Below are 22,307 nucleotides of genomic sequence, written 5' to 3' on the forward strand. Positions count from 1 at the left end.
TATCACAAACACAGGAGGCAGCCCATCGGCTGATTGCCATGGCCTCACTACAGCTCTCCTACATCTTGGGGATTGGCCCCTCGATGCCCTGCTTTTACATATAAATACATTTGCACAAGACTCCTCTTTTTTTCAGTGAGATCCAGGAGATATCATGTTTCCTTCACCAATAATTTCTCCCAAGAAATGAATAGCTAACCTATGGCAAAGGGAATCTCACCCTCTCAAGTGTGGGCCAACTATAATTCAAATAATTTCTATGCATTTCCAAGAGTTGATACCACATGTACAATCAATGCAATAGTGGATGTCTCATCGTGCACAAACAGTTATGTTTCAAAATGAGCCTATGTGCTAGTAGGCAAATAGTCTTTCCATGAATTCCAACTAATACGTATATGCTTCGTTGCAAGAATCTAGTACCAAGGCGAATATTATGCTACTAGGTCCCTTATTTCCAAATAGGCCGTTTCCTAAATGCTATGCATAGAAAAAACAATCAAAATTTGCATTATTTTAGCCCTCAAAGTGTTTCTCAAAATCCTCCTCCCCCTCACTGTTTAAGTTTTGCTTCATTGCATAGGTGTGTAGAGGTTTGTTTGGTCATGGTTTAATATATAAAAAGCAATAAATCACACACTGTGACAAAAAGATAGGGCAAATTGAGGCTAAATCTCATGCTTTGCTACTATCATACATCCATAAACCACCTATTATATTTTTTGTATTTTTAAAATTCATATTCCTATTTTTCTCTTATTTTTCTCCATTTTTCTCTATTTTTCTAATAAAATAAATGATATATTTTTAGAGCTATGGCTCTTGATTCTTAGAACAACAGAAATATAGATTCTATTGGCATTTTATCCCACCTAAAAACACCAAAAAATCCCATTTTTCTTATAAAAATTGTATTTTACAGGTTTCTAAAAATTATTTCCAGCATTTTGACTTTATGTTCTTTGATTTTTTCCTCATGCAAGCATAGAACAAATAGTAAGCAGCATGTCTACCAATTTTCATTCCATAAAAATGACATTGACTCAATCAAATATAAAAAACAAGCAATTTTCCTTTGTAAAATAGAATTACTGGTTTTTTCCTTCTTGCGGGTTTTAAAAACTCATGTGAGACTACAAATCAACCCTCATTCAAGGCTCAACTCACGTTTGAATAGCCAACTCTAGTGCTCGATCAATTCGGGAGTGATCCGGTACCATGCCTGACAAGCATCCTTCAACCAATTCTCTTCTTGATTCTTCCCACTTGAATTGCCTCTTGGAAGGGAGAGAGGGAGGAGAGAGAAAGAAGAAGACATGCAATAGGGAGAGTAGGCAGCAATTGGGGGGGGGGGGGTGCTTTGAAGCTCTCCAACCTCCCTCCACCAAATCGTTGTGCCCTCCATCCATGGCGCCTCCTTAATCAACCGCGTGAAAAAAATGCCCCCCCCAAAAATCGTTTTTTTGGTTGGGGGCTCCAAGGGGAGCCCCCAAAGGTCACACTCCTTTGGCTAAAGTATTTTCCCACTTGGCCATCTTGGTCCTTAGCCTCCCGTTCGGCCTATCTTCTGCATTCGGCCTCGGATTTGGCCATTGAAAATTTTTCAATATTTGTCTTAAAGTCCCGCACTGCCGGCATCTCCAGAAGTCCCATCTCACAATCGAAAAAATTATGAAAATTCCCCAACTGCCGCTCGGTGGGTCTTTAAAGCACTATTGGGCATTGTCTCTTAAAATTGTACTGATTGTAGCTATTGCCTTCAACGAAGTCTATTTTTCCCTTGAAATTCAGATTTTCAAGAATAGATGCATAGAGTTTCTCATATCCTTGGATGCGAGAAAGAATAGTGGCAATCAAAGAAGGAGACATAACTAGGACTCTAGAAGTGGTGCTCAGTCCGAGTTGGTGGAGAAAGTTCTAGGGTTGGTGGACAAGATAGAGAAGAGGCCAAAGGGAGATGTATATGGTATGTTGGGGATGAACAAGTAGCAAGTATATACAAATGATGGAAGCAACATAGTAGACATCCTCGACCCTACAATGAGGTTGCAAGCCAAGATGGTGCATGCCTTCTTTTTGAGCTAGAGGTATAATGCCCTCACGAACAGAATAGGGGTACTACTACTCAAGAGCCTTACAACCAAGGCCCTAAATGAAGTAAACCTGAACTCTTTTGTCTGAACAACAACCCGAGCATCTAAGGTACCGGCATTAGCCCTAAAAGCCACAAATGAAGAATCCCCTGTGCAACAAGGGCCAAGTAAAAAAAAAGCTCACATCCAAGGTGTCAAATGTGGGTTTCGAAGGAGTGCTAATGGTACTAATGCAAGAGGCTGTTGGAGAAATGGACAAAGAAGGGGAAGGTGAGAAAATGCTAGAACAATCACTGATCCATGAGCTCCATTCACCCATTCCACTGAGCCCTCCAATCTCCTTTTCTACAGAAAACCTGGGAGAAGAAGAAGCTAATAGCATTCAACAAGAAGAAGTGGAGCAAGCGGCCAAGAAAAAGGAAGTTAACCATCAACCAACCATGAATCTCAAGCGAGAGAACGCTGACCGAGTAGGGGTAGCAAGGCTTAGCACCATCTAGCCAGGGGGACATGAAAAGAATCGTGCTAAAGATTCCCATCAAAAGAACTATATCCACCACTGAAGAAAGCAAATAATTGTAGAGGGTTGAAGAAGAATCTAGGAAACTTGAAGAGGAATGCAAAAGAAGACAAGAGGAAGAGGAAGAAAGACTAAGACAAGAGGAGGAGAAGTAGGGGGCCAATGCTATCAGAAGATCAATGGAGCAACCCTCTTGATCTCACGAGCTAGTTATGATGAGCCCTACATGTGAGGATGTGCCTAGCACAAGTATTATTGTTGCAGAGGAGGCCACACAAAGACTAGTGGTGGAAGGCAAGGGAAAGGTCCCCCATTCTACATGGGGTAGATTTTGATCTGGAGGTGCATGGGAGGTATGATTTCCCTCGAACCTATAATGTTTACACCGCGACCCCTAAGGAGTGCATGATCTTCACGAAAAAATATCTTTGGCCATCTATCATGCACTTCCTCTAGGAATTTTCTTTGTGCCTAGATCCGGCATTCATCACCACTTATAACTATCTCCATCTCTTTAGGATACTTCTTAAGAAAAATCCATCATAGCAGAGGAAGAGAGACTACCACCCTCTTTTTTTTTATATGAATGCAGGCATAGTAGTTGCATTATGACTAGGCTTACAATAAAAGCTACCTTATTGCTAGCTTCTTGTATGAATCACCCACTTTGTCCACTACACCTCTGAATGTGAAGGTTAACTTAAAAAGATCTATATTGAGTACGTCCTTGCTAAGTAGATTGCTAAAAAATCTCCACCCATCTCTGCCCCCCTACACGAGAACGAGATGCAACTTAGTACCATCCCTTGTAATTTATTTATCTATTTCACCAAAAAAAGAGAAGAATAATCTAAGAAAAAAAAATCTTCTCATTTTTTATTAATGAGTGCCACAAACACTACATCTAGGGACTATTAAATCCCTAGCCCCTCCCCACTTCAATGCTTAGGGTACACCAAGGGGGGTAGGACATCATGATAGACCTATCTTCCTAAGTCATGCACATCACTTTTCCCTTCCACAAATTGGGTCCTCAAGTGTGGGACAATATCTCAGACTTGTTGCCTATGGTTTTGTTTGTGGTTCTTGACCCAATTCCCAATTCCACCACCACTTGCACCATGCACTACACGGTAAGGCAAGCACATCCCTTAGGTAGTGCACCTACATTTTCTTATAGATACATTTTGTAGCCATGTAGCTAGCCAACAACTCCAAAGGCCCCCTTCAACCAGTCAACATGTCCTCAACGCCACCAACCTCTAAGATCATGTTGCAAGCTTATCCTACATGACCAATTCTTCAAAATCCCCAAGTACCATTTTCCAAACCACCCTAAACTCTCCACCTGTACCATCTAGTGCCATGGGATTGGCACACAGCTGGGATGAGCATAATGTTAACCCTCAAAATGACACAAGGTGCAAAGATGCAAAACAAAACAAGGCACAAAGAGACATAAGGCGCAAAGAGACTTATGAAGAAGGAGCATGAAAAGGCAGCTTATTGGAAAAAGAAGACCAAGAAGCGTGGGAAAAAGGTTAAAAGTCAAAAAAGGGTTGGGTTCCCAAAGGGAAAATGGCATGCATGCTTCCTTCTTGTGCATGATGAGAGAGGGTGTGAGAGAGCGAGAGTATGAGTCTGACTCGGGACCTTAAAAGAAGCTCTTCTTCTCCTCTCTTATTATTCTCCTTCTTCTCTTCTCTATTTTCACATGGGCAGCTATGGAGGTTGGAGCTTGGAGCTTGGAGCTTGGAGATGGAGCATGCTTAAGCGACCACCTTGAATCGTAGAGCCATCGAGAAGGATTCGTAGAAGAGGACTACAATGATCAGATTCGATAGTAACCTCACTCCATCCTTGAGTGGGAGCATGCATGGCTATGTGAGAGGTAGCCATTGCCACTCGCTTGAAACACTTGACTTGATAAGTGGTCCATTGGGTCTCGTTAGTTACTAGTGATAGCAACGACAATCATGAAAACTCTCTAAGCAAATGAGTTGTCCATGCACCATAAACTCCATATAGAGTTTAGAGAAGTCCATAGAATTTTTACCTAAGTGTTTTAGCTAGTCACAACCAAAGACCAACACCAATGGGGACCATATCTAATGCAATTAGATCAACTCATGCCACATAATTTTCAGCCAAGCATAGGGGAACCTTAGAGCATACATGTGTGATGTTGATTTCTTCTTTACCTTTGTTGATTCCATATCTACAAGGACTTCTCTCATTAATGAATTTTAAAATGTGCTTTATTTAAAAATGTGCTTTATTGAATTCTACATTTAAACCATAGGCCTTTTTCTTTCCGCTCCTTCACAACATCTAGGGAGATGAATTTTTGACCATTTGGATCATTTGGGGCTAATGCAATCCGAGGTCTATTTTCAGCACATTACCCTCATTAGAGCCAAGTGCTATTCCAAAAGTGCCCTATTTATTTTCAGCATGAAAAGGGGGTAAAGTAGGTATTTTGGGTCTACTACTAGGTATGGGGTTGCTTCTAAAAAACCCCCCATATGGGCCTGACCTCAATGGGGTGTGGGCTTGTCCAAAACCTTGTTGAAAATTCTCATTTTTGCAGTACATCCTTGCATATCTTTCAGCCAATTCAATTGCATCGAATAAGGTGAAAGGATTTTGAGTTATTACATCAATTGACAAGCTAGGCTCTAACCCATAGATATACTTGTACAATTTTGCATCATCATTACACTCTCAACATATGTGGTCAAGTTCATGAACTGATATGCATACTCCTGTATCATGAGATTACATTGGTCAAGATGATATCATCCTCTTTCCAAGTACTCTTTTTCCACTAGGGATACAAAGACTTAAACCATATGCATCTTTAATTCTTCCCAATCAATGAATTGATGATTCTCTCACAGCTAATGTAGCACCACCATGTGTAGGAAAATCCCTCTAGATGGAGAGAGACAAATAGAATTTTCTAATCATCAGTGCATGGGTAAATATTGAAGTAGGACTCAAATTTAGAAGTCCATTATTCCAAGTCTGATAGGGATGGTGATTGCCCATTGTACTTGGTAAAAATGATCTTGTCATGGTGCTTATTAGGGCCTTGCTGATCATGATAGACTTGCTGCCAATGTAGCATGATCCCAAGTATATCTAGGCATTAGTTTACTCTGCCATGATTGCATATGAAGGCATCAGTATCATACATCTCCCAGAGATTGCATACATGTCAAGTACCATATATGATTGTCTTGATCAATGAAAGTGCCTCATTTTAGGGGTGATATCTTATCAGGGATGGTGTGATCAAGGAGTGAACCTATACCAGCATATAAGTATCAAGATTTGGATCATCGAGAGGTGGACAAAGTTAGGGTTGTGTACCCATTCAATATCTTAGGTGGTAAGGGAGGGTCATCTGTCTTTTTTGCTTACCACATCACCTAGCATTGACCTTTTTCCTCAACCAAAGTATACATTGTAGACATTTTAATTATTCAACCAGCATGAGATGCATTGGAAAATAAACATTGGGCCTTGTCATGAGATGTAAAAGTTGGACAAGAGCTTGGATGGGGGACTTACCTTGGCAATACATGACTTACTGGTTGCCACTTACCCTTTTACAATGTCTTATTATCCTCTTCGGATCAATTTCAACACACACATGACAAGATAAGTGTTAGGTTCAACAATAACCAATGGGGAAGATTCTACATGATGCATTGAAAAGCATATGGAGAGCAAGTGAGCTATTGATTCAATGGGAGTAGCATGCATTCAGTGAAGGACTCTAATAATAAGGCAATATGCATCCTTAATCTCTCCAAAAAAAGTGTCTAAGCTCAGCAAGTGGATTAAAATGAGAGATTAAGGTTGAATTAACATACCTCTTTGGTGCTTGAAGTAGATGGATGAAGCATGATCCCCAAATGATCAAAGTCCTCCATTAAGTGAGCCCAAGAAAGCAAAGCACTCCAATAGGTACAATCTTCAAGAGTTTAGTACTTGCTTTGATGGTGGGGGGGGGGGGGGGGGGGGGCTCTCATGCTTAATCTGGAGCTTGCTCTTTAAGAATTGAAAGCTTCAAGTGGTGGTTTCATGGTTGCTTATAAGATTTCTTTGTGACTTGAGCTGTATGTCTTCAATTTGAGTGGGTGGGGCCAAGAATGGCTAAAGAACCTCTTGGGGGTTGAGATTGAAGAGGTTTTGTAGATTTAAGAGCCCAAGCTAAGCTTCAATTTCTACCCAAAATAGTTCACTACTATGCAGTAGGGTTTCTAGCTTGTGAGAGGTCAACATGGGCAGGTCACTCATGAATATATGTATGCATCATGTGGATTTAAAATAAGGTATTTTTAAAATACCATTTTTAAACCCTCGAGGGGCTCAAATGGTGAGGGAGAGAGGCCAAGATCCTGATCAAGAGTCCCAATCAATTGGGTAGAAAACTTGGGAAGCCAATGGAAAGATTGGTCACAGATGAGGAGAGGTGAAAGAGGAGCATGTCATCAACTAGAATGATTTGCACCGGAAAATACAAGGGCTATCTAAAGGGCCATAAAAGGCTAAAAGCGAGCAAAGTGCTACTCAATTTGAAGCTGCAAATGCAAGGGACCAAGTGCAAGTGGTGGTTGATGTCTTGAAGGAGTGCGAGTAAATATCTTGAGAGTTCTTGGGCCTAGCAACCATGGTGCCTTGCAAGGGAAGAGAGAAAGAAGGTTTGGAGCAAAAAATCAATGGGGTTTTGCCCTCTTCTAACTCTCCTAAGCCTTCAACTTTGTCTTTAGGCTCTTAAAAGTTTAATGGGAAAGATTGAAGACTTGCTAAATTAACCATTTTACTTCCAAATATGCCATAACCTCTTGCCATAGCTCATACTTGCCTTCAAGAAAGATGTCACTAAATATAGTTCTCCTTGCTATACATGTACATGCTACTTGGTTAACTAGGGTTTTCAAATTTGAAAAGGGAACTAGATAAAGAAAAACAAAATGAAAAAATGACAAAATTTTGAAGCTTTGATACCACTTGTAATGAATGAGACTGAGAGGAAATAGTAGAATGAGCTAAAGAGAGAGAAAGAGAGAAAGGTAGGAAAGAGGGAAGAAAGAAGAAGGAAGCCATGGAAGTTGAGGAAGAAGGTGATCAATCAGTTCTTGATTGTACATGGATGCCCTAAATTGGGTCTTTTACAACTTTTATACCACAGTTAGTGTGATTGTGTACTTAACCCTTAGTTCTCGTGTATCCCATTCAATACAATTGCAATGTGTGGTGTGCACAGAGAGAGAGAGAGAGAGAGAGAGAGAGAGAGAGAGAGAGAGAGAGAGAGAGAGAGAGAGAGCGAGCGAGAGAGTGAGAGAGAGGTATATATGTGCCTGTGTGTGTTATGAATTGACTTGCAATGATACATGAACTAAATTGTGGTATTTTTTAAAAAAAGTTAATAATGTAATGTAGTTGAAACACAAATATCTCAAAATCTTTATAGGAGCAATGATGGCCAATGCATGTATCATAAGTTATAAGCTTAACTAGATTTCTAAATAGTGTATGAGCTCTATTTGAGGATGTCTTTTACATATGGCCAACAATATCTCTACAAACCCCAATCATCTATCTTTTTTCCAATTTAGATTCTCTCTTAAGATGCTCACTACAAGAATATTAGACTATCCCTTGTCTTTTTATCAATAAAGCTATCCTTATCTTAACATTTAGTGTGATATTTTCTTACTCTTAAGGTGTCTAGTCTAAGAATATTGGACTATCCATTATCTTTTTATCGATAAAGCTATCCATATCTTAACATTTAGTGTGGTCTTCTCGTAAAATATTAGAATGTTTCTACTATTAATCTCAATATATATATAAACCTTAAGTGTATAATAATGTGGCGAATGTTTCTATATATGCCCCAAAACTTATAAACATTGGGGTGAATTAGCCATTTTCTTTAATTTTTATCACACAAATGGAAAAAGAGCCTTCAAAACATCCATATAGCTTAGAAATGTGGGTGAATAAAAAATCACTAAGTTAAAACTCAACCTACTTAACTTTCAAAAACTAAATTGTAAATATATAAAATTTTAGCCAATTGGTGAATATGAACCACTAAAAGGAACCCTACTAGTAAGGTTTTTTGAATCAATATTTCTATCTCCTAGAAATCAAATTACTTTCTTTTTTCTAATCATAATATGTCACCCTTCTTATCCATTAGTGAACCTTGCTAAAAAGTTGACATTACAATACAATATAATGAAGATATTTTATTTGTAAGTGCCAAGATCAAGGTGAATCTTTTCACTTGATCAACATCATGAGTCTCTTTCAACCATTTTCTTATAAATCAAATTGAAGAGATGCAAGAAAAATCATGGATTCAATTGAAATAGAATATTACAAAATAGATGACTTGGGCAAAAAAGTAAAGATACAGCTTGGATGTCCCAACCCAGTCAGGTTTGAAAACTGATGGGCCTTGCTTCTAAAAATGCTCAAGGAGCTGCCCAATGTACTTAGACTATCATAAAACAATGCCCCCATCAACTACAATAAACTGTATTCTAAGATAGTAGTAAAAGTGGTCAAGATGTGTGACATCAAAAGCATGCTACAATCCAGTCTCCAAGGTTGAAATCTATGTTTCATTAGGTCTAGTTAAGAACATATCATCCACATAAAGAATGAGAATCAAGATATTATCCCCATCTTTGCATATATAAAGTGTGCGCTCAGTGTGTCCATGAAGACCCATATCTCTATAGCTAAGTCAACAAGTAAGTGGCATGGTCCTTTGGATAGAGACTCTTTTGATTGTTGATCATCTTCTCAATGGTTTGTGAAAGGAGACAAAGGGAGACCTGAGCAAACTAGCGGTAAGAAACATATGTGATCTTGGTGAGAAAATTTATGGCAAAGTATAATCTTTCTAGAGAACTAAGAAATAAAGAGAAGACAAGAGAATGATGATTCAAATGACTGTAGACCAAAAAACAAATGTGATTTTGGTGAAAAAATGTGATAGCACTACATTTAACCATTCAAAAAGAAAGAAGCATAGCCAAAAAGTGACCTTTGACATGAGTTAAGCTCCTATCTCATTAATCACATCTGAATGGCCAAATTTGAAGGATTCATTCTAAAACCTTAGCTAATTAGCAACTTAATCATTTCCTTACAAGTGCCATTTTTTGAAGCGTTTTGGCCCTAACATTAGCCATGCCACATTAGCTCATTTAGCCTTGTAATACATGATTTAGTACTACATTAGATATAATAATTCTCAAAGGGATTGAGAGATCATGGACAATGTTATTATTATACATAAGACTATTAAACATAAGCAAAAAAAAAAGCTTAATTCCCATGTACATGTAGGTCTCCATAATCACCATAGCCTTTGGATTAATACCATTATACTCTCCATAATTGAAGTTGCACTTTAACGTGACACATTCATGGATTGAAAGATGCTACTAATGGGGTAAGCAAGCATCAGTTCATGGGTTGAAAAATAAGCATCAATAAAGCATATGGACCCTCTCGAATGATTAGAGAGAGAGAGAGAGAGAGAGAGAGAGAGAGAGAGAGAGAGGCCATAAGCAATCACTCAAAGAACAAAGAGAGGAAGAGAGAGAGAGAGAAGAAGAGGGGGAGGCTAGGGGTGCCACATGGGAACCCCTAAAATGTTTTGGAGGAGGGGAAAAAAAGAGACATGTGGCCCCTTCCCCAAAAGCTTCAATAATAATTGTAGAAGATGTAAGATGTGTAATGCTCTCTTTTTCTAGCTTCAAACAATGGTTTTGTCCACAAAAAAAAAAAAAAAAAAAGGGCATGATAAAGATCGGGTGTAAAATGTTCCATATATATTGTAAAGCTCAAAAATAGAAACTTTGGGGAATTTTGATATGTTTATCAAGTAAATTTAGTTACAAATGAAAGGTTCACAAAAGAGTAACAATAAGGGGCCAATAGACTGACACTCACGGATGAGTTATTTTAAGGATTTACAAAATCTAAAAAGTAAAAATATCTACATGGCTCAACTATTAAGCTTATACATAATACCAAGTGCTTCACACCTAGTTTCCTCTTGATGCTTTGTGCTAAGGCTAGCTTACATTTCTTACTATTAGTTAACATATATTCTCCTAGTGCGTTGTGCCATTGTTCTACTGGAACTCATGCCAATGAGAGAGAGAGAGAGAGAGAGAGAGAGAGAGAGAGAGAGAGAGAGAGAGAGAGAGAGAGAGAGAGAGAGAGAGAGAGAGAGAGAGAGAGAGAGAGAGAAAGGCCATAAGCAATCACTCAAAGAACGGAGAGAGGAAGACAGAGAGAGAGAAGAAGAGGGGGAGGCTAGGGGTGCCACATGGGAACCCCTAAATTTTTTTGGAGGAGGGGCAAAAAAGAGACATGTGGCCCCTCCCCCAAAAGATTCAATAATAATTGTAGAAGATGTAAGATGTGTAATGCTCTCTTTTTCTAGCTTCAAACAATGGTTTTGTCCACACAAAAAAAAAGTAACTTTGGGCATGATAAAGATTGGGTGTAAAATGTTCCATATATATTGTAAAGCTCAAAAAAAGAAACTTTGGGGAATTTTGATATGTTTATCAAGTAAATTTAGTTACAAATGAAAGGTTCACAAAAGAGTAACAATAAGGGACCAATAGACTGACACTCACGGATGTGTTATTTTAAGGATTTACAAAATCTAAAAAGTAAAAATATCTACATGGCTCAGCTATTAAGCTTATACATAATACCAAGTGCTTCACACCTAGTTTCCTCTTGATGCTTTGTGCTAAGGCTAGCTTACATTTCTTACTATTAGTTAACATATATTCTCCTAGTGTGTTGTGCCATTGTTCTACTAGAACTCATGCCAATGATAGATAGAGATAGAGAGAGAGAGAGAGAGAGAGAGAGAGAGAGAGAGAGAGAGAGAGAGAGAGAGAGAGAGAGAGAGAGAGAGAGGCCATAAGCAATCACTCAAAGAACAGAGAGAGGAAGAGAGAGAGAGAGAGAAGAAGAGGGGGAGGCTAGGGGTGCCACATGGGAACCCCTAAATTTTTTTGGAGAAGGGGCAAAAAAGAGACATGTGGCCCCTCCCCCAAAAGCTTCAATAATAATTGTAGAAGATGTAAGATGTGTAATGCTCTCCTTTTCTAGCTTCAAACAATGGTTTTGTCCACAAAAAAAAAAGTAACTTTGGGCATGATAAAGATTGGGTGTAAAATGTTCCATATATATTGTAAAGCTCAAAAATAGAAACTTTGGGGAATTTTGATATGTTTATCAAGTAAATTTAGTTACAAATGAAAGGTTCACAAAAGAGTAACAATAAGGGGCCAATAGATTGACACTCACGGATGTGTTATTTTAAGGATTTACAAAATCTAAAAAGTAAAAATATCTACATGGCTCAACTATTAAGCTTATACATAATACCAAGTGCTTCACACCTATTTTCCTCTTGATGATTCGTGCTAAGGCTAGCTTACATTTCTTACTATTAGTTAACATATATTCTCCTAGTGCGTTGTGCCATTGTTCTACTGGAACTCATGCCAATGATTGATTGATAGAGAGAGAGAGAGAGAGAGAGAGAGAGAGAGAGAGAGAGAGAGAGAGAGAGAGAGTGTGTGTGTGTGTGTGTGTGTGTGTGTGTGTGTGTGTGTGTGTGAGTGAGTGAGAGGGAGAGAGAGAGAATATATAAATTCATAACATACAAATGTGTCTTGTGTGTGTGTATGTGTAGATGGGCCAGTTGTCATTTATTGTGACAACATGAGTAGTATACACTTGGCAAATAACCCAGTCTATCATGCTAGAACAAAGCACATTGAGGTGCATTATCACTATGTGCGGGAGAGGGTTTTACTAGGTCTTATTGATCTAGTTTATGTCAGCACAGAGGATCAGGTAGCTGACATATTCACGAAGGCATTGGGTGCAAAGAAGCTGTGCAAGTTCAGAGACCTGCTTGGTGTGCAAGAATTGGGATTGAGCTCGAGGGGGAGTGTTGAGATATCGAGCTCCACTCGTGATATGCCAAGGTGACCGTTGTGCATTTATGTCATCGACTTGTCAGTTTGCAGATGCAGTTGGTACACCGCCCATGAATAATAGCTAGATGATAGCTATCCTTATCTACTCTAGTTCGTGGCTCAGTTAGTATGCCACCTTAGTTAGTTGAGTTTGGTTTGAGACACATATATAGGGTTCTTCTATTTCTATGTACCAGAGTTCTTTTGGCTTACACAACTAAGAAGAAGAAAACTTTTTTCAGCCTCCACCCTTGTGTGTATTCCCTCATTGTGCAAGCAAGAAAGCTACAAGTGAGACTCCTTCCTTCTCTCCCACAATCTTGACACTCATTTGGCTCGATGTTTATGTAAATGATAGATATGATGCGAAGCAACACTCATTGGGCTCAACATTTTTGTGTATTCGCACCCTAACTACTGATAGAATGTGACTTATAAGGCATACCAAGATAACACATCGAGCATATTCGCATTGTATATTTGTTCTAGATCCTAGAAAGCACAGTTTTTTGAGCCAAGCTTGAAACAAGATTAATCGATACGACATGATGGTTGAAGAGTATTGGCAGTGCAAGTGGTCACTCACTCAGTATCATCTTTCGCGGTCATGGATGCAAAAAGTGAGCCATGTAAGATGGCATTGGTCTTTTATACTTATGGGTTAGGCAAATTGGATGGGGTTTGGGAGGGCCATCCATGTGGCTGTCCACATGGAAAATCCTTGTTCTTGTCTATATATTCACATAATTAGACATTTATGGTTTTTTTGGAAAATTATCAAGCCTAACTAGATTTGAGCTCCTCTTGCTGTTTTACATTTGTTTTTGTACTGTATCGTGCTTTTCTACTTTTTAACAATTTGTCGATTTGTGCCGTTATGTGCACTCCTTGATACGAAGTGAGGAGGCATTGTTCACGAGGTGAAGTGCACCCTTTCGCGACATATGGTGGATCCTCCCATACGAAGTGATGAGGAGGCATTGTTTGTGAGGTCGGATGCACACTTTCGCACCATATCGTGGATCTTGTTGAGATGGCAAGCTCAACACGTGCAGACATTGATAATGGACCGCCTGGCTAGATGGGTCCGCATATCTACACTTAGTACATTGGTGGTCATTATGATACTCACATGGCCACTAACTTATCATTTATTATATTTAGTTTGTTACACCTGCCTACAATTGGCAAAGTTATATCGCCAGTCGATTAGTGTAGTCTCTTTTGCACTGTTGGTCTCCATCTCTCTTCTTGTGTTCTTGAGTGAGCTTCCTCTTTTGCATACAGTGTGTGTTTGGCATAGCAGCTCAAGCAAGTCTCCCCATCACGCTGACTTTGAAGGCTGTTTCAAGCCCCGTTTTAGAGCCGCAAGATTACGGATAGCAGTTTTAGGGTACACTATGATTTCGTCTGTATTGACCGAAAGTGGATGCACAGGTTACAAATTTCGAATCTGTAATTTTTGAGGTGTTTTCCAAGAAGAAAACATAAGGTTCATCTGCAAACAGGTTGTAGATAACATGTACTATTGAGCAATCAATGAAAAAGGTTGCTTGGTGTATTGCTGTGCACTTGTTGTGAAAGGCTGCATAAGACTAGCTTGTTGTGAAGTATCCTATTTTGTGATAATGGCAGAGAACAGTGGAAATCCCATTATTGAGAAGCTCGACAAGAACAACTACCCTTCATGGAAGTTTAGTGTGACGAACTTCCTCAAAGCACTACAAGATATAGAGATTATACCGAAGCAACGAAAATGTAAATAATAAAATTTTCCCCCGTCGTCACAAAAAGCATCGTTATTGGCAATGCCATAGAACAGTCGGTATCAGCGATACCGACACAAATAGCGACGCTGATAACGATGCTCTGCGATGCTAATAACGACACAAATACCAACACAAATAGCGACGCTGATAACAACGCTCTGCGATGCTAATAACGACACAAATAAGCGATACTGACGCAAATAGCGACGCTGATAACGACGCTCTGCGATGCTAATAACAACACAAATAACGACGCTATCATTGATACCAACGCAAATAGCGATGCTGATAACGACGCTCTGCGATGCTAATAACGACACAAATAACGACTCGTGCATGCGATACCGACGCAAATAGCGACGCTGATAATGACGCTTTGTGATGCTAATAACGACACAAATAATGACCCGTGCATGTAAATTTGCGATGCTAATAATGACGGTAACAGGGGAAAATTTTTATGTTTAACATATTTTCTCTCTCCTCTCCTTCTCTCATTTTTTTTCTCTCCTCTCCCTCTCTCATTTCCTTTTGCTCTCTTCCTCTCCCTCTCTCATTTCTTCTCCCTCCCTCACCCTCTTCCTCCCTTCCTCTCACCCTCTCCCTCCCTCACCCTCTCCCTCTCTTTCTCTCTTCCCCTATTATGTTTAATGTTTTTTCTCTCTTTTTCTCTCTCCTCTCCCTCTCTCATTTCTTTTTCTCTCTTCCTCTCCCTCCCTCACCCTCTCTTTCTCTCTTTCCCTATTATCTTTAACATCTTTTCTCTCTTTTTCTCTCTCCTCTCCTTCTCTCATTTGTTCTCTCTCCTCTCCCTCTCTCATTTCCTTTTGCTCTCTTCCTCTCCCTCTCTCACCCTCCCTCACCCTCACCCTCTCTTTCTCTCTTTCCCTATTATGTTTAATGTTTTTTCTCTCTTTTCCTCTCCCTCCTCCTCTGTTTCTCTCTCCCTCCCTCTCCCTCTCTTTCTCTTTCAATGTTTCCCTCTCCCTCTCCCTACCTCTCCCTCTCTCTCTCTCTTTCAATGTTTCCCTCTCCCTCTCCCTCTCTCATTTCCTCTCCCTCCCCCTCTCTTTTTCTCTCATTTCCTCTCCCTCACTCTCCCTCTCTTTCTCTCTTTCAATGTTTCCCTCTCCCTCTCCCTACCTCTCCCTCTCTCTCTCTCTTTCAATGTTTCCCTCTCCCTCTCCCTCTCTCATTTCCTCTCCCTTCCCCTCTCTTTTTCTCTCATTTCCTCTCCCTCCCTCTCCCTCTCTTTCTCTCTCATTTCCTCTCCCTCTCTCAATACACACGGATTATACCAAAAACAAGTAAAAGAGAGAGAGAAAGCTCCATCTCCCTCCCTCTCCTTCTCCCTCCCTCTCTCTCTCTCATTTCCTCTCCCTCCCTCTCCCTCTCCTTCTCTTTCTCTCTCATTTCCTCTCCCTCTCTCAATACACACAAATTATACCAAAAAAAAGTAAGAGAGAGAGAGAGAGAAAACACAAAAGCAAAGCAAGAATGGACAATGCACTCACCGTAAACACTCAAAGAAGGGTTTGGCAGCTCGTCTTCATGACGGCGCTCCTCTTCGCCCTCCGTACACTAGATCCTCCTCTTCTTTGTGAATGGCGGCGGCAGCGGCGGTGGTGAGAAGCCTTCTTTCTCTCCCTCTCAGCAAGATGGTCACTCTCCCTCTCGCTCTCTCTTTCGTGAATGCCCAAAAAATGACGCACTCGGGTTTCGGCCCGCGTTTTTTTTGCTCTAGGTACCGTCGTTATTTGCATAGCCTCATATTTGTTTCAGGTGAAGAAAAGGAGCCAGAGTTGGGTATCCCTAACTGTAAATGAATTAAAAGCATGAAAAGAATGGAATGCAAAAGACAAAAAGGTGATGTACTGGCTATCTACAATCATTGATAATACGATGTTGGGACATATCAAGAATGCAAAAACTTCACATGCAGCTTGGACAATTTTTGAGAACATGTTTTTAGTAAATACAAAGGTACGAAAGATTCAACTCACACAAGAGTTGAGTACCTTGAAGAAACAAAAAATGTGTATCAATTAGTATGTTTTAAAGGTGAGGAGCATTGCACATGCTTTAGCAGTGATTGATGCAATGCCTGATGATGATGATTTGGTTTCATCCACTTTGAGTGGCCTTAATAATGAGAAGGCATGAAAATCATTTGTTACTTCAATATATGTACGAAAGCCATTTCTAGACTTTGATGAGCTGGTCTCTCTCATGATTACTGAAGAGATCAATATGCAGGGTGACTCGTCTGAAAGAAACAGTGAACATGTCCAAGCATTTTACTCAAGTTCAAGAAGGGGACGTGGTAGATTCTCTTGGAGAGGCTATGGTATGGGACATGCTAATGATAACTAGCAAAACAGGTTCAATTAGCAATTTGGTGAAATGCAGGTTTTAGGAGGCCAAGAAAACTTTAGAGAGGGAGTTGTAGAGGAAGAGGTGGATGATAAAACAAAGGTTCTAGAAATTCTGCTATTGTTTGCCATTATTGTGGCAAAACAGGTTATATTGTAGCCCATTGTTATGCTAAGAAGCATGATATTCGCAGTGGTAAATTGCAGTAAGGAAATTATGCATCGTCTTCATGACACAATGAAGACAAAAATGAGTGTCTATTTGTTACGTAGCACATGATGAATGCAATTACAAGAAAGGGGAGACATGATGATGTATGGTATGTGAGTTCAGGTACATCTAATCATATGACCAGTCATATTGAATAGTTAGGAGAGATGCAAGATTTACGAAATCCAGGTTATGTGCAAACGGGTGATGATTCATGCCACCCAATTTCACATATTGAAAAGATTCTCTTGTCCTTGCATGATGTCCAAAAAAAGAGTCTTACAAATGTATTACATGTGCCTTCAATCATGAAGAATCTAGTGTCTGTTGGCCAAATGGTAGAGCAAGGTTTGGAGGTCCAATTCAATACAAAAGGTTGTTTTGTAGAAGACTTTAACAATAAGTGTAGGTTGGTTGCAAAAGGAAGTAGAGTTGGCCACATGTTCACTTTAGATGTTGGAATTCCTGCAATGGATGCTGCAATGTATGTTAAAGGAAAAGGAGTGGTTGCAGACATTGAAATATGGCATAAATGTACTAGACATGCAAATGTACAAAGGTTGAAATTAATGCAATCCAGAGGATTGGTTATAGGGTTTCCTTCCTTTAGAGTTGTGGAATTTCATAAAGTCTATGAAGCATGACATTTTGGTAAGTAGGCAAGATAGCCCTTCTCGCATGATACAGAAGTGAGCATAAAAATACTTGATGTAGTGCATATAGATGTTTGGGGGCCTACACAGAATGTATCTCTTAGTGGTAGCAAATACTTTGTCACATTTATTAATGATTGTTCAAGGAAGCGATGGGTATATTTCATGAAGGAAAAGAGTGATGTATTTGAGCACTTTAAATCTTTCAAGGCAGCTGTTGAAACAGAAACATGCTTGAAAGTGAAGTGCTTGAGATCAAATGGAGGGGAAGAGTACCTCTCTAATAAGTTTAGTGGCTTCTTGAGGACTCATGGGATAAAGAGGCAATTTACTTACATGTATATCCCATAACAAAATGGGGTTTCATAAAGAAAAAATATGCATATTGCAGAAGTTGCACGGGCGTTAATGGCTAAAAAGAATATGCCAAAACATTTTTGGTCTTAAGATGTTCATACTGCTATCTATATTATGAACAGAACCGCCACAGCTACAATTCATGATGAGATGACTCCTGAAGAATGCTTTACTATCAAGAAGCCCGATGTATCACACTTGAAGGTATTTGACTATGTTGCATATGTTCATGTGCTAGATGAGCTACGGAAGAAGCTTGATCCAAAGGCTAAAAAATGTATTTTTATTGGATACTCTTTAGAGCAGAAAGGGTATAGTTGTTTTAACCCTGTCACAAGTGAGTTCAGAGTGAGAAAGGATGTTATTTTTTATGAGATGAGCAGTTGGTATGCACTTGCTCTAGTGATGTATTAGATGATGATAATGATCATGATAGCTATGTGCAAAAAGATAAAAAAGAATCACAGATTCTTAGTGGACCAGAAACATCATCTGGTACTACACCTACAGTGAGCCTTTGGTCTGGGAGACTAAGGAGTAGCCCCACATCTTCAGGTGGATCTATAAGTGTTGCAGGCAAAGATAAAGGAAAGAAGAAAATGCTAGATGGTAATGATGCATCTACTAGTCATTTGGGATTTGATGAAGATTCTAGTGGTTCAGAGAGTTTGGATGATGAGCTTGGTATTCCTTTAGTCACGACATCAGGTGTATAGAGAGCTCACAGTAATGTAAAGGTTCCATTGAGTGATCCAATGGTACACAAGTCTAGCAGGGTCAGATACCCTATTAAAAGATTCGGTTTTGAAGGTTATGCACCTCACCATTATGCTTATACGGTGAAGCTAGTTGAGGATGTTGAGCCCACTTGTTTTGAGGATGCTGTTGGTCATGCTCATTGGGATGCAGCAATGGATGAGGAGATGGCTACATTAGAAGCCAATAAAACTTAGGATTTGGTACCCTTGTCTAAGGGTAAGAAAACTATTGGCTATAAGTGGGTTTACAAAGTCAAACATAATACAGATGGTTCCATTAGCAGGTATAAGACTAGGCTGGTTGCAAAAGGCTATGCTCAAACATATGGCATAGATTATGAAGAGACATTCAATCTAGTTGCTAGGATGTCAATTGCTAGATGCATGATTGCCTTGGCAGTAGTGAAAGGTTGGAATTTGTATCAAATAGATGTTAAGAATGCCTTCTTGCATAGTGAATTGCAAGAAGAAGTGTATATGGAGCAGCCAGCAGGTTATGAGGATTTAGAGCATCCCACATATGTGTGCAGGTTAAAGAAGGCGCTCTATGGGCTAAAGCAAGAACCTAGAGCATGGTCTGACAAGATTGGAGAGTATCTTGTCAATATTGGATTTTGTATTTTTGATGATGATCACTCACTTTATGTGAGAAAGGGAGATGCAGGTTTGGTCATCATAGTCATTTATGTGGATGACTTGATTATTACAGGTGATAGTGACAATGTGATTGCTGAAGTTAAGGACTTCTTAAAGAATAAGTTTGAGATGAAGGATTTGGGTGAGCTAAGATACTTTCTTGGTATTGAGGTGATAAGATGTGATGATGGTATATGGCTATCCCAGAGGTAGTATGGCTTGGATATGTTATCCAAGTATGGTATGACAGCATGTAAGCCTCTTTTAGTACCATTGGAGCAAAATGTGAAGTTGAGTGACAACGTTGGGGATGAGATAGAAGACCCTACTATGTTCAAGAGGTTAGTAGGGAGTTTGATTTACATGACTATCAAAAGGCCAAACTTGAGCTATGTTATTGGCCTTTTCAGCCAGTTTATGAAGATGCCTAGAAAGCCTCATTTGGATGCAGTTAGACGTATATTGAGATATGTGAAGTCCATTTTACATTATGGACTTTTTTATGAGGCAGGTAAGAATGTACAAGTCTTTGGATACATAGATATAGATTGGGCTGGTAGCATGTCAGACAGAAGATCCACTAGTGGATTCATGTTTTCCTTTGTTGGTAGTGCAACAGTTACATGGAGCAGCAAAAAGCAACCTACAGTTGCTTTATCGAGTACAAAGGCTGAGTATAGAGGTGTTGCTATGGTAGCATGTGAGGCAATATGACTGCAAAAGTTATTAGGTGATTTGGATGTGCAAGGAGATGGTCCAATTGTCATTCATTGTGACAACATGAGTAGCATATAGTTAGGTAGAAATCCAATGTTCCATGCTAGGAAAAAACACATTGATGTCCACTACCACTTTGTGAGAGAGAAGGTACTTGCAGGAGAGATTGACTTGGTATATGTAAACACACAAAATCAGATAGCTGACATTTTCACAAATGCATTGGTTGTAGAGAAGCTTTGAAAGTTTTGCAGCTTACTTGGAGTTTGAGAGAGATAGAGTTGAGCTTGAGGGGGAGTGTTGAGATGGCAATCTCAACACGTACGAACATTGATGATGGACTGCCTAGCTAGATGGATCTGCACATCTAGACTTAGCACGTTGGTGGTCATTATGATACTCACATGGCCAGTGACTTATCACTTATTATATTTAGTTTGTTACACCTACCTACAGCTGGCAAAGAAATAGCGCCAATCGATTAGTGTAGTCTGATATGCACTATTTGACTTAGTAGGGCATTTTTCTTTATGTTGTATCTTATCTATACTTTGTGTACATTGTATATGTGTGGAAGAAGAAGAAGAAATCGACAAGAAAACGTTTTGTCCTCCATCTCTCTTCTAATGTTTGTGAGTGAGCTTCCTCGTGTGCATACAATGTGTGTTTGGCCCAGCAACTCAAGCAAGTCTCCCCACCACGGGATTCTTGACAGATCCCCACATAAAAATCAATGAGGCATTATTCATGAGGTTGAGTGCACAGTTTTGCACCGTATCATGCTTTCACTCATGTATGAACCAAAGGATGTTGCAGGCTCCCAAGAGTAGGTCACCCTTAATAAGAAAAGAGGAAGATTGTCATCAAGGTCAAGGGCTTCTGGTTGTCCTTCCTTCTCCCCTGTAATTCCCACTACTTCCTCCCCTTGTTCAGCAGCAAGTGTGGGAATGCATGAAAGAATCCACCAGTCAAAGGCAATTCACCATTAGGATTCCTGGATTAACTTAGATCAGAATGGCATGGAGTTATCTTACTACGGAACTGCAAAGGATATTTTCAACCTTGACTGGGATATTGGCCATGTCTTGAACTCATGCAAGAAGTTTTTTCTAGAGAAGTTTGCTACTGTTTGAAGGTCTTGCATTTTTGGTGGTTGAAAAGGATGCAAAGGAATATATTCACATACCTATTGGGAGCTCACCTTTTAGAGAAGGATTTGCTTTCAAGAAAGTGTATATCTCATTCTCTTGACAGGTTTTGTACCTCAGATTTGTTTTGTTCTACTCATTCTAGGAAATGCAGGTTAATGTCAAATATAGATGCATTCATTGCATATACTCTTGTTAAATATCCTATTAAATCTGATGAACAACAATTAGAGGGTCCAAAATATTCCAGATTTTGCTATTTGGACGAGGTAGAAAATGACAAGGAAGTAGAGGAATGTTTGGACCTTGAGCAAGAAACATATATTTCTGGCAAACTAGATGTTGCCCAAACTTCCTTGTTTTTATTTTTACTCAAATCTATAGAGTCTCTAGTTGGGACTCTTCTTGTAGGGATGCAAGTTGCTCAAATCTTTAGACCCAACACTTTCCATGTAATAAATATAAGGATATTTTGCATTTGCCCCATTACATATTCCAAGCATACATTTGATAGTTTTTAAGTCAATGCTCATTTGCCATTCCACATTAAAATTACCAACCCCATCAACAACCAACATTTCTCCTTCACTTTGAGACTTAATAATGTTTGGAATGCATGTATGAGTGAACAACCATTTCAGTGTTTGATGATTTTGAATTGGTACCTGAGCTGCACCAACCCACCAAATCTCCATATCAGACTGGAACTTATGCACTAGTTCTTGACCCCCACCATTGCTATATTCCAATACCCTCTTCATGATACAAATGCTGACTCTTTCCATCTTTTGTTCTTTTTGAATATGTGCTTCATCTAACTTGAAGGAAAACTTCAAAACACCATGACATTCCTCTAACATGAGTCTATATACGTGAACCATTGCAATCTGCACTCTTCTTAGATCAACCCATATATTGTTAAACACATTGTATTCAAAACTAGATTTTATTTTTGTCTTTCTGTATGGCATAGATGCTTCAATATGAATGTATTCTCCAAAAACTTGTGGAATCTTACAAT

Source organism: Lygodium microphyllum, chromosome 6 (assembly GCF_053477565.2).
Source record: "Lygodium microphyllum isolate KBCC chromosome 6, Lygodium_microphyllum_v1.1.10, whole genome shotgun sequence".
Taxonomy (NCBI): Eukaryota; Viridiplantae; Streptophyta; class Polypodiopsida; order Schizaeales; family Lygodiaceae; genus Lygodium; species Lygodium microphyllum.